Source organism: Cupressus sempervirens, chromosome 3 (genome assembly GCF_028749045.1).
Source record: "Cupressus sempervirens isolate cs-2001-9-10 chromosome 3, ASM2874904v1, whole genome shotgun sequence".
NCBI classification, from domain to species: Eukaryota; Viridiplantae; Streptophyta; class Pinopsida; order Cupressales; family Cupressaceae; genus Cupressus; species Cupressus sempervirens.
Window position 1 is genome coordinate 722,081,974 of NC_143120.1, and position 14,566 is coordinate 722,096,539.

At 32.2% G+C, this 14,566-nt stretch overlaps 1 long non-coding RNA gene across 1 annotated transcript; it reads left to right on the top strand.

Moving 5' to 3' along the window:
• Positions 1-6,323: 6,323 nt before the first annotated feature.
• LOC149568802 (uncharacterized) lies at positions 6,324-7,416 on the top strand. The gene is made up of 2 exons (XR_016361705.1): positions 6,324-6,593; positions 6,693-7,416. It is a non-coding gene; the product is annotated as an uncharacterized LOC149568802 (long non-coding RNA).
• The last annotated feature ends 7,150 nt before the right edge of the window (positions 7,417-14,566 follow it).

Here is a 14,566-nt window from a genome sequence, read left to right on the forward strand (position 1 = left end):
TAGTGGTTCATTTTTATTTTGGCAATGAGTAGGTCACCTTCTGACACTTTCTTGGCCTATTCTTGATGTCCTTCGTCTTTTTGATAATGATAAACCATGCATGGGAGATGTCTTTCAGAAGCTAGATCAGATGAGGGAGAAGATAAAAGACATGTTTACTATTGGGGTACCATCATTTGACCAAGAGACACATGATATTTCTTGGGAATATAGTTTACAAAGATGGAAGATGCTTCATAGTCCTCTTCATTAAGTTGGATTTTTACTCAATCCAAAATGGTTTCACAAAAGACCATGATTAGATGATGAGGTTTCTATAGGATGGAAAACCTATATTGATAAAGTATATTTACATAGAAAGGCTCATACTAAAATTAAGGAGGAAATGTCTATATATATTGATGGACTGGATGATTTTTCCCATAAAGATGTTCCATTTGATCGATTAAGAATGAAAGCCAAATCATTTTGGGAGAATTATGGAACAAAAACACCACTACTACAAAATATTGCAATTCGTGTGTTACCTCAAGTATATTTTTACATGATTAGTTTTATGGTCTTGATGAAATTCATTTGACTATTAATGTATTTTCAAATGCTAATGTTATTTACTTTTTTTTTTATAAAATAGGTTTCAAGTGCTTCTTCATGTGAAAGAAATTGGAGCGAGTATGCCTTCATACATTCTATGAAGCGTAATAGGCTTGGCAACAAAAAAGCAGAAGATCTTGTGTTTGTTCATAACAATCTTTGATTTTTTTCTTGAGCTTTTACTGATTACAAATCAGGGCCTCATAGGATGTGGGATTATGGTGGCTCAATGGATGATGGAAATGATGAATTTCCAGTAGAAGTCCTTGAAGATAATGCAGAGGAAAATTTACTCAGTGTTGCAATGGAGAGGCGAGACAAGCCAAACCATTACTTGAACTTTGGGGTGACCCTAGAAGTTTTCTCCACCCGACTCTTTCCTACCGGTGCCCTTAGTGAGTTGGGTTCTAAATAGGATTTTTGGATTTAGTGACTTTTTAATGTGTTATTTTACGTAATCACAAGCAATAATGACTATTTTATTTCTCTATAATATTAATGGTCTTTATTTTATTGTATTTTATATTCTACAAACTTTAATTTCATACATGTGTTTAATTATATGAATAAAATTTATATATTATGTTTTATATTTTTAAAACTTCAAAATCATACATGTTTACTTATAATATGAATAAAATTATATATATATATATAGAAATCATGTGTGTATGTGAGAAAGAGACATGCAAGTTATATATTAACTCAAATTATATATGAATAATATGGAAGTTGTATGCATATATATATTTATATTGAAATCATGTGTGTGTGTGTGTGTGTGAGAAAGAGACATGCAAGTTATATATTAACTCAAATTATATATGAATTATGTGCAAGTTGTACACATATATGACTATGAGAAAGAGACATGTAAGTTATATATTAACTCAAATTATATATGAATGTTGCTGCTGCTGTTACATTTTCCGTTTCTCATTTCTAGCAACTATGTTGGTGACAAGATTGAGAGAAACATCCATCTCGTCAAGTGGTGTCAAGAAGTTTCTAGTAAGTTGGTAAATAGTGTCTGCAAACGATAAATTTATTTCCAATAGGTAAAACGTGGGAGGGACGTCAAATGAAGTCCTTGTAGGTTATTTACGATGTCTATACAGCCGAATATATGCACCAGATGTGACTATTTTGAGAGTTTATTAATTAATTTAAAAGTCACAGAACCACTATTTTGTAAATTTTAAATTAATTAATAAACTCTCAAAATCGTCACATCTGGTGCATATTATCGGCTATTTAGCCAAGGGCCAGGTTATCGAGCGCTACTCTGGCCACTGAACATTTTTCAATTCCATCGAATCATTTGCGTGTCTCAAAGAAAATGACATTTACCATCTGCGCTCACTATTTGAAAGGAACCGGTAGATCGTAAGACACGTGGGAACATCTCCTTGCATTTCAATCACCACAGATAAAATGTGGGAGAGATGCGAAATAAACTCTAGTTAAAGCTTTGCTAATGCCATTCTCTATGACATTCAAGGTATTTGGGAAGCACCATGTTAAACAAGGTATTGATTGAGTTGGCACTCAAGGCCAATTCCAAAAATCTCTCTTTGAGGCTCCATACCCTCTTCCAATATGATTCTATGAGCTGGAGATCCATACCCTGATAACAGTGCTTTCACTACTTCAATGGCGGATTTCATTCATTTGTTTCTACATCTTTCTTCTCTACTTTATCTTTTGTATTCAATTTTAGCTGAGAAAATATTGTACTTATCTAATAGGGTTGATGGCCCAATTGACAATTCTTCTGATATTATTCCAAGAATCTCTTTCATGTCTGCATTCTTGTTTGCCAAATCTCTGATGCTTTGCCCTGCTAATAAATTTAGCCTGACCCTATTTCTGAGCTCCTCTTTGTTTCTCTGGTTGGAATCCCTTGATGGTCTGGTGTCAAAACCCTCTTTTCTCTCTGGAAGAAGAGGGGAAATGCATGAGTTTAGTGCTTTTTGGGCCGTTGAATAGTACTATGTGCTTCCTGTAGAGAAAAAACATAAAGAATGGTGTGATTTTAAGTTAATTTGAACTAACCCACAAATATAAATCTAGATTAGATTGATTTCAAGCAAGGCCCCAAAGTCTAAATCCAATGAAATTAATTTCAATTAAGGACATCGTATTTCTTTGAGCTCTTCATTGGATGCAATAGATGCATTTTTCTGGATACATCAAGTCATGATCTTGAGGTTTTCTACAAAGGGGAGAAGGCTTTCACAACTATAGAGGATGGTATACTGGATGACTGAGTGAGATGGTATTAGGCTGAGTTCTCTGGACGACTAAGTGGTTTGCATGATTAGAAGGTGCTTAATGGTAAAGTGACATACAAAAACTACTTAATAATAGTTTGAACCCATTCTCTGGCGGTAGCCAATTTCAGGTTGCAAGCAACCCCTATCAGCTAAAATCATCTTCACCTACAATGCAAAATCATTGAGATTCTATTAAAGAAAATTAAAGGAGTAGAGGCGTGTTTGCTACACTTTGACAAAGAGATTCTATATATATATATATATATATATATATATATATATATATATATATGAAAGATCATCACCTTTCATGACATAATTCACATATGCAAAATAGTAACCAACATAAACCAAGTCAAAGGGTGGAACAAGGGCTTTCATCTCAATTTCTCTCATAGAGAACAATGAATTAGAAAGAATTTCACTTAGAACTTCTCCTTCATAGAGAGATTATCATTCACAAGGGATTGCACCTCAAAATTCTCCCTCTGAACAATGATCCTAGGAAGTCAAGTCTTGTAGTTACTCCCTTAGAGGCTCTCTTTTCCCAAGGATGCCTATAATTAACTAATAGACTCCTTCTGAATCTAATATCAATCTTCAATTTTCTAGTGATAAGTCATTATTTCCTCATGATGTATACAAGAGTAGGCCCATCAAAATCAGGCATTCACACACATGTATTTTATATTCCTCTGAATATCAATCTTTTGAACTCCTACATTGCCTTTGAAGAAGTGTCAGACTCCCTCTTAATGGAAGAATACTTATAATCTCAATCATCTAGAATCTTTGTTGCTACCATATGATTGAGTCTGCACAATATTTGGTAAAGCACCAACCTTCTTTTCTTGCAAGCACATCCTCAGCCATAAAGAAAAAGATCAAGGTACATAACTCTTATAGTATGTATAGAATTACAATTAAGAGAGAGACTCTAATGAGTAGATAATTTATATAATACTTAAGAATAAATAAATACTTATCTGTACATTAACATCCTTGATATTAATTTCTTCAATGAAGGTCCATCAAAAACTGGGAATGAAACATTGGTTAAGGTAATTTTTCACCCCCCCTACAATGTTAAATTCCCACATGCTTCATTATTATTAATTTGAACTATAAAATAGTATAGTTTAATAGCTTTGAAAAGAGTATCACAACCTCTTGTAGATGAATCCTAATCAGTCCTCTTAGAATGATCCTTGTGTTCCTGCTCTTGGTTCTATACCCATGTTCCAACACATTAATCTTCCCCAATGACTAAAACTTTAAGTGTCCTCCTCAACCTTCTTTTAATCCTTATATTGTTGATCAATTAAAAATTTCCCTTCTAGATTTTGATCTCCACATATGTCTAGAGTAAAAACAATAAATTTGAATGATGAGACAGAGTTTCCAAGTCAACACCCACTTTGGAAAATCAAGATGGATCATGTGTTTTAACTGTAGAATACCCTTGAATAGTTCTCTACATTTTAGCCGCAACATAACTAGTAGTAATTTCCACAACAAGCTTCCATCTAGAAATTTCCCTTGTGATTTGGGCTTGTGTGTTCAATTTCTCGTAGCAGTTAAATCTTTCCTCATAAATAATAAAAATATTCTTTCATGTTTAAACACATGTTGTGTCTCTTGATCATACTATACAAAATAAATACAAAAGAAATTCTATCTTATTCTTTGAGAAAGAAGCTACATATTGCTCTACACTACAAGAAACATCCTCAAACTCAACCACTTCAAACTCATATTTCTTCTTAGAATTATCCTAGTAAGGAATCATTTTCATGTCATCACTAGTACCAATGAAGACATCCTTGTACTCTCACACTAGAACCTTATCATAGGAAGAATGCCAATAATTTACTTGGGTACAAAGTATTGATCGTCTTCTTTAAATCTTGCAAATTGTAATGTTAGGTTGTGTCCAAGAATACAATGTATGTTCAAAATTTCCTCTTTTCCTTATATACTATCATTCAATCGGTTAGTTGTAATTGCCAACTCATTTGCAATAAAATTGCAACTTTGGTAACCCATGAGTGTGACGACTGATACTGATAAGTTTAATAATAGACCCATTATAACTCTCCATTCATACTCTCTTATTCCACATATTTCTTTTGGTTCATTATGTCAACTATTAAGTTGTTGAAAGTCTACTAAATCCATTATCGAATGTGATCCCTCTATTTTCATGGTTAAGTTAGCATTCTTTGTTAAGAGTCTCTAGCAATATCACAAATCTCCTTTTGGTGAAGGTGCTTCCAACGTAGTATCACAAGTGTTAATCACAAATTCCTTTGCTCGGTTCTTCAAACACGGGTGATTTCATTTGCTAAATTTTAGACCTTCCTTGGTTTATCTTCACATTGACGACTAAGTTACTTCCCACTGCTATCAGCATGGAGGTCGGCTTCATCTTTGAAATTCATATCTCCAAACTTGTGCAAATTCAGTTGGGTTGCCTTTGTCGTGCTCTTCACATTACATTACTGTGAGAAAGAGACATGCAAGTTATGTATTAACTCAAATTATATCTGAATTATATGCAAGTTGTATGCATATATATATTTATATTGAAATCGTGTGTGTGAGAGAAAGAGACATGCAAGTTATATATTAACTCAAATTATATATGGATTATGTGCAAGTTGTACACACACATATATGACTGTGAGAAAGAGACATGCAAGTTATATATTAACTCAAATTATATATGAATTATTTGCAAGTTGTACACACACATATATGACTGCGAGAAAGAGACATGCAAGTTATATATTAATTCAAATTATATATGAATTATATGCAAGTTGTATGCATATATATATTTATATTGAAATCATATGTGTGTGAGAAAGAGACATGCAAGTTATATGTTAATTCAAATTATATATGAATTATTTGCAAGTTGTACACACACATATATGACTGTGAGAAAGAGACATGCAAGTTATATATTAATTCAAATTATATATGAATTATATGCAAGTTGTATGCATATATATATATATATTGAAATCATATGTGTGTGAGAAAGAGACATGCAAATTATATATTAATTCAAATTATATATGAATTATATACAAGTTGTATATATATAGTTTCTTTTACGCAACTTTTTGAAAATTCCGTTTCTCGTTGTGTTGCCATTGCCCCGTTTCTCATTTCTGGCAACTATGCTGGTGACAAGATTGAGAGAAACATCCATCTCGTCAAGCGGCGTCAAGAAGTTTCCAGTAAGTCGACAAATAGTGTCTGCAAGCGATAAATTTATTTCCAGCAGATAAAACGTGGGAGGAACGTCAAATGAAGTCCCTGGCTATCGAGCACTACTCTGGCCACTGAACATTTTTCAATACCATTGAATCATCTGCGTGTCTCAACGAAAATGACATTTACCATGCGCCCTCACTTTTTGAAAGAAACCAGCAGATCGTAAGACACGTGGGAACATCTCCTCGCATTTCTATCACCACGGACAAAATGTGGGAGAGATGTGAAATAAACTCTATTTAAAGCTTTACGAATGCCATTCTCTGTGACATTCAGGGAAAAGAGATCATGGCGGGCAAGGAAAAGGAGGAGGCAGAGTTCAGCGAGGCAAAGGAATGGATATCGACGCTTTTAGTGGTAGTGACACTGATCGCTACAATGAGTTTCACTGCGCCCTTCGCAATGCCGGGGGGAGTCACCAGCGACAACGGTGTTCCGGTGCGGATGCACTCTGCCGCACTCAAAGCCTTCATAATTGCCGACACACTGGCTCTCTCTTTCTCCATGTCAGTAATAATTCTGTGTTTTCATGTGCAGAGGACGCTTTTTCGTTAAAAGCAACCGGGGAAGTTCCCGCGGTTCGCGAGTAAGAAAGCAGAGCAGGTGTTTGGTGTGGAATCGACCATCACCTGGTCAAACATGCTCGCCCAGTGCGCCTTCGTGTCAACCATGGTTTCATATGCATTTGGGTTGTATGTCTTGATCGCGCCTACTTGTCTCTGGTTAGCGATACTCATCATCATAGCGGCATCCGCCGTCTCCCTCGTGGGGGTTGTATGGCAGGTTGCATTATTCATTAAATTGATTGAAGAGACGAGTAATGAATCTGATGGACCTCGCAAGAAGGAAGTGTTGTCCGTTGGGCACTTTTTCAAAAGATTGGAAGTAAAGACACCACATGTGGAAGTAGAGGAACCACATGTGTCAGTCGTGGCTATGGATCCAACTTTACCTGTGGATGAATAAAAACTTGTCCTTTTGGTAAGTTATGTTGATTGGGGCGTGATTCTGGTCTCATTCTTTTTAGATGTTAGAGGCCTTACACTCAGCAAGACTTGATTCGTGGTGAATTCTTTGTAACCCTTTCAAATTCACCCTAGACTAAAGGCCCTTTGACTGTTGAGCTATGTTTATAAAGTTGGATGTTTCTCCTACTTTAACCTTGGCCAATTATTAGGAAAGAAAATAATGGGTTTTGTATAGTTGACCGATCGCCCCTAATAATAATAATACTCTATTGTCAACCGCTTTATAAATTATACTTTTGCAGTAGCATTTCTTACTATTCTAGAATTTCTTTTTGGATTCACTCATACTAAGGATATGCTAATAAGAAAATGTATCTATGCAGTTGTTCAGTATATTTTAGCTAGCAGCTATTATTCAACATGAATACTTTTTTATTGCTTATATTTAGACAACTTAAATTAGTTTTTATGCATTTTAAAATATATAAATTTTATTATTTCAATCATAGTTATATTATTTCGATAGTAAGTTTTATTGTATTAATTATTTTCAATTGCATCTAATTATTTCAATAATAACTTATATTTTATTAAATTGAATTATTCCAATAAATTTTAACATTCCAAGAATAATTACATTATGAGTTACGAATTGAAATAGATATTCGAATATGAATATTATATTACAATTTATAAACTCAAGATTTACAGTGGCATTAAAATATTGGTTGTTTGATGTCAGTATTTTGTATTTCTTCTTCTTTGTATAAATTTTAACCCCTCTTTCATTTTAAATATTGACTCAATCTATATTTTTCCTTATCCACATTAACAAATATCTTCAATATTTTTCTATAAGATTTTTTGAATGGCTTCTTGTTCTCAAAATAAGTTCCTACAAAAGTGGAAGAAAATGGAAATCACATTACATAGTTGTCTCTCATATTGATCAATGTTTGAATTAATTTTGGGCTTATTTTATTAAACCTACAATAAATAAAATGAAATAATGGATAACCTCAAGCTTGTTTACGTTTTTTTTAAATAAAAATAATAATATTACATTATATTTTCATTATCTCATATTTTAAAAATCTCAACCTCACTGTCAATGAAAAAATTTATCCATAAAACTATTACCCTTTCACTTAGTACATTGGAAAATCAAGAGATATTTTTGGCCTATAAATGGTTTTAAGAATACATTTGTTTCAATCTTTAAAACTATTATGATCTTTATGATAATGTTTTATTTGGCTTCTTTTAGTTCCATATCATATTCTAGTTTTCATAAATAGTTTACAACAATGTCATTGACTTAAACATTTACTCATTTTCCCCTGTTAATCTTTGAATGTAGTCTTTTGTCACAAAAAGGAGTTCACAAAGGGGTGAACTGGTATTTCACAAACTTTTTCCCAACTATGGATATCTTTTATAACATTAAAATATGCACATGTGATTAAACTAAAAACTAAACATATCAATAACACAATGCAACTCATAACACCATTATTTATTAATTAGGGAAACTCTAGCCAATGGAAAATGCTCGTAGGGATGGTATCCATAAAATGATCCACTAATAAAAAGTATCTTATCAAACATATTGACCTTGTTAGGAGCCTAAATTACATCTATATAGAGTCGCTTTCCTTATTAGGGGCTAGGCCATGTTAGAAGCCTCAACCCTATTAGGAGTTATTATAATTACAAAATGTATGCAAGATGAGCCCATTGTCCAAATATGTAATTATAATTATATATGTTGTCCACAAAAGGAATAAATACATAGACCTTCTGACAATCTTTCAATATTCGATTTGTCATTTGTAGCTCTATGTTCACAACTTTGCATACTCTACCTTTACTCTCTTCTAGCATAAAGTTTGCATCATAATACAATAGCATTGCAATGTCTAGGACATCACACAACTTAGTTGTTGGAAACTTACAATTGGAGCAATTGTTGTTTTGTCATTGATGTCAAATATAGTGATAAGACATGTTGCTATCTGATCTAAATGTCATATATATTTGATCGATGAAGAGGATCTGAGAGATTTCTCATTAAAATAGCACCTAAGAGGAAACATTGAGTTGTAAAAAGGAAGCTACAATGGGCATTGGATTAATTAGACTTAATAAGAGAAAATGATTTTTTATATATTATAGATGTAAAGCTTAACTAAGCAAAAGAGTAAAAGATTAAGGAATGCTGAGTGATGCTGGTGTTAATTGAATTTTTGTGTAAGCCAAGAAAATCTAGTGTTGACAAAGCATCAAAATCAACCAAGCATCAATATCAACCAAGCAAGCTAGTTGATGTCGAGCTAGAAGTTCTACAGTGATGAAGTGATTAAGTGATGGCCGAGTGTTAGTGTTTTTTGAGTAATAATATTTTGAATGTATATGAAGAATTGTGATTTTTAGCCAACTCAGTTGATTTCTTGGGATATGTAAACCATGTTGAAGATAAGATTGATGAGTTGGATCATTAAATTCCATGAGAGGATTGGGTAAAGACCTAATATACAGACTCCATAGAAGTTTCTAGAAGATGATCAAGAAGGTGGATAGATACAATGAATTTGATGAAGCAAATTGTAAATCCTAAGATCTACGGTGGTCATAGAAAGTGGAAAAGGGTGACTGCAAGAAGTTGGGTCGCAATTTCGTGGAAGTCAAATCTATGGAGTTGTACTTCTCAGAAACAAGTACCCGATTTTTCTAAAATCGAGTACCCATTTCTAAAATCAAGCTTTGGGCACCTGAGCCAAAATTCAAAAATTGGATACCCGATATTTAAAAGCAAATCGGGTGCTTGAGCTGCTCAAATATCGAGCACCCAATTGCTTTTAGAATCGGGTACCCGATTTGAAAGACTTTATTAAATCCATTTTTTGGCATTGTTGAAGTCATTTTCATGACTTCAAAAATCGGAGCTGATTAGAGACGCATACAGGAGCCTGATTTTCAGCCCTACTGACCACCCCCCTACTGCTAGTTTTCGATATACCAGGTATTTTAATATGTTTTGTACTATTTTACTTTTTTTTTCAATTTTACATTTTATATGTATGTTAATTTTTTTTTTTTTAGTTTTAATATACGTAAAATTGTAAATTTATATTGTTAATGAGTAGATGTTTAAATTTTTGTATCTATTAATTAAAATGTAGTTTCGTAAATGTTTATTTAAAAAATTATTATTTTAGATGTTTTGAAATGTATTTAATTTATGTATTTATTATAATGTTGAATGATTAGATTAGATGTAAATTCATTGTTTAAACATGTAATTACAAATAAATATAACGTCAACCTAGAACCATATAACCTCGACCTTGTTTAAACTATAACCTCGACCTAGAACCATATAACCTCAAACTTGTTTAAACTATAACCTCAACCTAAATTCATTGTTTAAACTATAATCTCGACCTAACCATATAGTTATGTACAATAAAACCCTAAACATATATAACTAAGTACTTAATCACATAACACCCCGCCAAGGGATCCAAACAAAAAACCTAGTATTTAAAGTGATTTTACTTAAATTGCATTGTATTTTGTTTCATGGATCGAAAATGGATGATGCAAAATATTTTATAAATTTATATTCTTTCAGCCTTTCATACCATGTGACATGTATAGTAGATGATTGTGCATTCCGAATTACTTTGCCAAGTGGCATTTAGAACAAATGTATATATTATTGAAATGAATTGAACTGAAGTAGTTAATATTCTTTCATGTAGATGTGTTATTTATTTTACTTTTAGTACTTATAATTATTTAAAAATGTAATGTAAATGTGCTCATTAAGGAATGCAATCTCTTATGTTTTTTATAAATGTAAATTATTGAATGTATGTTATTGCTTGCTTAGTAAAACTTTTGATTAGTTCTTTGGATCCCTTGGCTAGGCATCATTTAGGATTAACTATAATGTCAATTTGTATTGAATTTAACTCTAATCATAACCCTTACTATCATCTTAACCTTAATCTTAATTTGCTAAAACCTACACCAGGTAATATATAAATAATTAAATAACTTTCCTATCTTATCTTGAGTACTAATTTTATAAATGTCAAACCCTAAAATTATAACCTTATTTATGATAAACTAAATTATCCTAAAGGAGCATCATGTCTACGTCTACATGTCATGTACATGTGAATCTAAAAACATTTGTACATATCTAATTACATCATTTATTGCATAGGAAGGATTTAAATTTTTTATTATATATATTATCCATGCATATCATATCAAAAGAATCATATAGAGATATGTCATTTACAACATGTCCATCATAGATAATCAAGAAGGGTACTTAGGTAAATTTATATATATAACACTATATATTATAAGAAAAGGAAAACACCATATATAGGAGCATCTCATGTACATAAACTAAAAAAATTTACCATAACACATGTAATGAGATCAAATAATATTTTTAAGATTCATCGCATATACTATCACTGTATAGGGGTGATATAATCAAAATATCAAAAAATGAGTGATATCGAAGCATTATATCTTAATATTTAACATTAAAATAAACTAACCCCTGGGTAACCCTAAACCAAATTGAATATATCAAACTAGATTGAAAGGTAACCCTAGCCATTAACTAATTAATATTATACTTATAAACCAAATTAAATTTAAACCATGATCATAAACCTAATTATATATCCCAACTTAATAGTACAAACCTTGAATCCTTTCCCCAACCATTACCCAAATTGAACCGTTACCCTAAGATTGAACCAAGTTAAACGTTGACCTTAAGACTAAACCAAATCACCCTAAACTAGAACTCAATAATATATTCAACACTTTAAAACAAAATTCAAGCCTAATTTTTTTGAATTAATGTTGGTTTTTAATCTAAAAGCTCTAACTATAATTCTATATCTAAAACCAAATTTAGCACTTTAAAACTTAATTCAATTTATTAACTCTTGTCCTAATTGAAACGTAAGCATGTAAACCTAATCAAACAGTAAACCAAATTGAACCCTAATCCTAAAACTAATTAAACATCGATATCAAGGTCTCAAAATGATACATCATAAAAAAATTAGAAGAGGCTTGAACGAATCAGGCATCTAATTGAGTAACCCTCCCTCACCATCACGAGGTGGAGGTGGAACATCAATGCAAGTAGGAGCTTGAACTACACCCTTGGATGCCTAAGAATATATCTAAAGAAGTGAATAACTTGTCTTTCCACTGGATGCCTAAACCTTTATATCCTAAGTGAGTATTCATCATGTAATATCTAATTAGGAGGGTATTGAAGCACTCTAACACCCCAATCCCTAACTAGATAATTATGTTAGGGTGGACAAATTTCTATTTATCTTGGGTTGGAAGTGCCTTAAAGTTTATTTTTGGAGATTGGAGATTCCCCTATTTGTTTCCTATTTTCCTATATGGGTAGCCTAAAATGTTTATTGCCTTTGCAGAATGGAAGGCCACATAAGAAAATATTTCCTTATTCTATAAAAAGAAATACCCACCCCCTAGTGATATATAGTAAGATCTTTTTCCTAATTTTACTATCAATTTTTTGGTTTAGAAGATGATGATAGAAAAATGATTTAGAAGATAGGGATAAAATGAGAACCATCATTCCTAACGAAGATGCATTATTCCTTGATAAACCCATTTCTATCATAAATCAGCTCCTCCATCCAAAAAAATAGTAATGAGAAATCCCTAGGTCAAGTAATCAATGGAGGGCTCATAAAATTTATCAAATGATCAATGGAGGGGTCATAAAATCCCTAGGTCAAGTAATCAATGGAGGGCTCATAAAATTGATCCCCAAGGGGAGATAAGAATCTCATTAAAAATTAGAGACATGACACTCCTAAATACATATCATACAAAATTCTTGCCAAGGTCTTAGCCTCTAGACTAGAAGATATCCTACCCAAGATCATTAACCCTACAAAAAAGTGTTTTGTTAAGGATATTTATACATATTTGAGAACTTGATAACCTATTGGAAGACTTTGGATTGGGAAACATTTCCAGGATAGAGTGTAGGCATGCTCAAGTAATTAATTATGAAAATGTCTACAAAAGGGTGGAATGGAGTTTCACTATGATGATGTTGCAAGACCAAGATTCCATCCAATATTATGTCAAATGGTGTCCTCTCTTATGATTGGTGTCAAGGTTTTAGTAGAGAAACTAATGGGGTTAGATCATAATTTTTAGGACTCTCTAGATCAATTATGAAAGGGTGTCCTCTTGCATCCTCTTTATTTTTTATTGTTGTTGACTCATTACATTATCTCCTTAGAGATAACCAATTGTCTCTAAAAGTTAGAGGATCTACTCTCCAAATAATTAACAAGTATCTAACGTATAGTTTGTTGATAATATTTGTACCATTTTTAAGCTAGAAGAGTGCAACACGAGTCATTTAATCATCAAATTGGACCTCTTTTCTTTGTATCGGGTAGTAAGATTTATGTCTCTACATCTATCTTATTGGGGCTAAATATTGAGTCCCCTACCTTGTGTAGTAAATATGGTATTGGATGGAGATGTCATGATTAAGTGGTTAGGTACCCAAGGATTCCATTTGTAGTAAACCCTAACATATAAATGAAATGTGTCTTTATATCAACAAGAAAATCTTTGGAAAACTCAACAACTGGAACTCTAATTATCTCACTTTGGTTGGTAGAATTCAAGTATGTTAAAAGATTCTCTCCTCATATTGGGTGTACTTCTCTTCTTCCTGCTTATTTTATTTAAATCAGTTTGGTCGTCTATATAAATCTATTAGGAACATTTTGTGGTCACATAGAAAAGGAAATATGAAGAATTGTGCTACCAGGAGTAGTTCACATAAAGAAAGGAGATTAGTAAGTTGGAATGAAAACTTTAAGAAAGTTCAAGGGATTACTCTAGCAATAAAATGGATAGCCAAAGCTTCATAAGGTAATGAATTATGGATTATGATTAGAATTAGGATTATTATATGGTTAGGGATAGGGTTCACATGTATTAGTTCATTACCTGACATGATCTACACTTATAGTTTGCATTAAAAAGCAGATAATATTTAGGATTCAAACTACAATCATAAATAATTTTTAATCAAATCATAATTCTATCTCTAAGCTTTCATTCTAATTGTAACCTTAACTCTCATCCTAATGCCATTTCCTTAACATTAAAGGACCATAATCATTATAATAATCTTAAGCTTAGCCATCATGAAAACCATTAACATAACAAAATTGTAAACCATAACCTTACCATAATCTTAACCTTGTTTCATCCTGAGATGAACATATAATCCATAATGAGTTCATACAATCCCCCCGTGTCACAAAATAAGTGTACATGAAAGCGAAATTAGCTTAGTGGCTCCTGTTTTAAGAAAAGAAACCTTGAACT